General features: G+C 38.0%; 1 non-coding gene across 1 annotated transcript; it reads right to left on the bottom strand.

Moving 5' to 3' along the window:
* Nucleotides 1-1,677: 1,677 nt before the first annotated feature.
* On the bottom strand, nt 1,678-1,749 carry trnaq-uug (transfer RNA glutamine (anticodon UUG)). The gene has a single exon. It is a non-coding gene; the product is annotated as a tRNA-Gln (tRNA).
* Nucleotides 1,750-4,167: the final 2,418 nt, after the last annotated feature.

Here is a 4,167-nt window from a genome sequence, read left to right as displayed (position 1 = left end):
TCGTCCTCGCTCAAACTAATGAGGAAATTGTCGTTTTCTCGGTCCGTTTAGCACTTTTTGTTGGAGGCTCCCATTAGAAACAATGTGAATATGTGAGAAGCCATCACATGTGACGTCATCGCCTGCGACTTCCGGTAGAGGCAGGGGTGCCCACACTTTTTCTGCAGGCGAGCTACTTTTCAATTGACCAACTCGAGGGGATCTACCTCATTTATATATATCATTTATATTTATTTATTTATGAAAGAGACATTTTTGTAAACAAGTTAAATGTGTTTAATGATAATACAAGCATGTGTAACACATATAGATGTCTTTCTTTCACGAATACAATAATATAAGTTGGTGTATTACCTGATTCTGATGACTTGCATTGATTGGAATCAGACAGTAATGATGATAACGCCCACATTTTCAAATGGAGGAGAAAAAAAGTTGTCCTTTCTGTACAATACCACATGAAAGTGGTTGGTTTTTGGCATCTAATTCATCCAGCTTCCATACACTTTACAAGAAAAACATTGGCGGCAAATTCCGTAGCTTGCTTGATTGACATTCACGGCACCCGAGGGTCTTGTGAGATGACGCTGGCTGCTGCCAGTTCATTATTATGAAAAAATGACAGAGAGGAAGGCGAGAAACACTTTTTATTTCAACAGACTTTCGCGCCGTCCCTTCCGTCAAAACTCTAAAGGCCGACTGCACATTTCCTATCTTCACAATAAAAGCCCTGCTTCATGCTGCCTGCGCTAACAAAATAAGAGTCTCGGAAAGCTGGCGTGCACAAGTGATGTGCACGCCAGCTTTCTGAGGGATCGCTTGTGCACGCCAGTTTTCCGAGACTCTGTATTTAGTTAGCGCAGGCAGCATGAAGCAGGGCTTTTATTGTGAAGATAGGAAATGTGCAGTCGGCCTTTAGAGTTTTGACGGAAGGTACGGCGCGAGAGTCTGATGAAATAAAAAGTGTTTCTCGCCTTCCTCTCGGTCATATTTTCATAATAATGATCTTGCAGCAGCCAGCGTCATCTCACAAGACCCTCCGGTACCGTGAATGTCATTGAAGTGACGTCTTGGTGAAGATTGATGATCACTAATTTTTAGGTCTATTTTTTTTAAAAGCCTGGCTGGAGATCGACTGACACACCCCCCGCGGTCAACTGGTAGCTCGCGATCGACGAAAGGGAATAAGCGGTAGAAAATGGATGGGTGGAAAATCTGAATCGCTCTGCTGTCTAGTTTTTTTTTTTTTTCCTAGTCCTTCGCTATCACTTTCCTCATCCACGAATCATTCATCGTCGCTCAAATTAATGGGGAAGTCGTCGCTTTCTCGGTCCGAATCGCTCTAGCTGCTGGTGGCCATGATTGTAAACAATGTTCAGAAGTGAGGAGCTCCACAACCCCGTGACGTCACGCGCACATCGTCTGCTACTTCCGGTACAAGCAAGGCTTTTTTTATTAGCGACCAAAAGTTGCAAACTTTATCGTGGATGTTCTCTACTAAATCTATTCAGCAAAAATATGGCAATATCGCCAAATGATGAAGTATGACACATAGGAAAATCTCATTTCAGTAGGCTTTTAAATTAGCAAGCTTAAAACATGTGACTGCAACCTCACACGTAGTATTTGATGTGTTATTAAAGAAGTTTGAGGTGTAAAAAAAAAAAAAAAAAGACGAGGTCCCGCCGAGATTTGAACTCGGATCGCTGGATTCAAAGTCCAGAGTGCTAACCATTACACCACGGGACCGCTGTTGCTGCTCCGGGGAATGTTAGCTGTAAAACCATTCCATACGTACGGACGCATATTTACTATTTTTCAGTTCCTGGACTCACATTACCGACGACAACAAATGTTGTTTCTCGCAAGCAAAGGGACAAGCGGTAGAAAATGGATGGGATGATTAATCCGCGCATTTTCGCGCTCACCCCAAAGTCGCATTTTTGTGCTAACGCTAGCATGTTAGTGCTAGGGGAAATGGCGGCGTAGATTCTGGTACAGTAGCCCCGCGTCATAAAAACCGCGATACGTTGCCTACAAACACGACAAGTCACGTGTTGTCTGAGAACTTCGTGGAAGTGGAAGTGGAAGCGCGCCCAGTCCTTGACGGTGTTCCACTTGCCGAGCAGGACTCACTGCGCAGCCGCAGATGCGCGAGAATGAAAGCGTCCCCCTTCAAAATAAAAGCATGGTTCGGTGATAGCCACGCGATGTCATAAAGAAGAACAACAAACAAGCACGCCGGAATGAATAAAGACGAGATGTTCACCGGTGTCCAAATTTTTTTTTCCCCCCTGGGAGCCACACACGATCAAAGCATGCGCGGGGTTTAATAGAATAGAATACAATAGAAAGTACTTTATTGATCCCTGGGGGGAAATTCAGCACCACAGTTCGCTCACAATAAACACTTGGGTATTTTTTTACATGTGGATAACATAAATAAAGTCTATTATACAGCATTATTCACATGTTAATAATATAAATACATTATGTACAGTCAAAAGGAACATATGCATTATAGCAGGGGTGCCCACACTTTTTCTGCAGGCGAGCTACTTTTCAATTGACCAACTCGAGGGGATCTACCTCATTTATATATATCATTTATATTTATTTATTTATGAAAGAGACATTTTTGTAAACAAGTTAAATGTGTTTAATGATAATACAAGCATGTGTAACACATATAGATGTCTTTCTTTCACAAAGACAAGAATATAAGTTGGTGTATTACCTGATTCTGATGACTTGCATTGATTGGAATCAGACAGTAATGATGATAACGCCCACATTTTCAAATGGAGGAGAAAAAAAAGTTGTCCTTTCTGTACAATACCACATGAAAGTGGTTGGTTTTTGGCATCTAATTCATCCAGCTTCCATACACTTTACAAGAAAAACATTGGCGGCAAATTCCGTAGCTTGCTTGATTGACATTCACGGCACCCGAGGGTCTTGTGAGATGACGCTGGCTGCTGCCAGTTCATTATTATGAAAAAATGACAGAGAGGAAGGCGTGAAACACTTTTTATTTCAACAGACTTTCGCGCCGTCCCTTCCGTCAAAACTCTAAAGGCCGACTGCAGATTTCCTATCTTCACAATAAAAGCCCTGCTTCATGCTGCCTGCGCTAACAAAATAAGAGTCTCGGAAAGCTGGCGTGCACAAGTGATGTGCACGCCAGTTTTCTGAGGAGTCTAATAGTATAGAGTCTAATAGTTTGGGATTTCAAATCTAATACAACATATATAGTTTTAACCTTTCAGTTTTAGTCATAATAATGTTAAAATAAGTCAAATATAATATATATATATATATATATATATATATATATATATATATATATATATATATATATATATACATATATATATATATATAATACTACAACGTTTAAATCGTTAAATACATTTACGGTTTATCGCTCAAATTATGTTTTTTTACCTTTTGTTTTTTTGTGAAAACCCCGTTTTTTATAGCAAAAACAAACCATTTGCAATATTCCCCTCCCCCAACAAAAATAATTCAAAGTGTAATATTTGATGTGATGTAATTGGAGCATTTTATGTGTCAATCATTTATAACAACATTTATTTTCATTCTTATTATTTGTTTATTTTTTAGTAATGACACTTTTACAAAAAATCCCACTAAAATTCATTAAGATCAAAAGGATCCCCACCCATTTTTTTTTTTTTAATAAGTCACACGTTTTATTAGGTTTTTTTGTTTGTTTTCTGCTGTTTTTGTCACATCAACCTTTTCTTTTAGGATGGCAAACATTTCCCTTTAAAAAATATTTGAAAGTGTAATATTAGATGTGACGTAATTGAAGCCTTATATATGTTAATAATTCATAACAAATGATTGATTGATTTTTAATTACTTTGTTTTTGTTTTTTCATATATATAATACTACAACGTTTAAATCGTTAAATACATTTACGGTTTATCGATCAAATTATGTTTTTTTACCTTTTGTTTTTTTGTGAAAACCCCGTTTTTTTATAGCAAAAACAAACCATTTGCAATATTCCCCTCCCCCAACAAAAATAATTCAAAGTGTAATATTTGATGTGATGTAATTGGAGCATTTTATAATTTATAAGTTGTAACAACATTTATTTTCATTGATTGATTGATAATGACACTTTAAAAAAAATC

This window comes from Nerophis ophidion, linkage group LG16 (assembly GCF_033978795.1).
Source record: "Nerophis ophidion isolate RoL-2023_Sa linkage group LG16, RoL_Noph_v1.0, whole genome shotgun sequence".
In the NCBI taxonomy this organism is placed as follows: domain Eukaryota; kingdom Metazoa; phylum Chordata; class Actinopteri; order Syngnathiformes; family Syngnathidae; genus Nerophis; species Nerophis ophidion.
The sequence above is the reverse complement of the archived record's forward strand: the minus strand, read 5'-3'. Positions and strand labels throughout refer to the sequence as shown.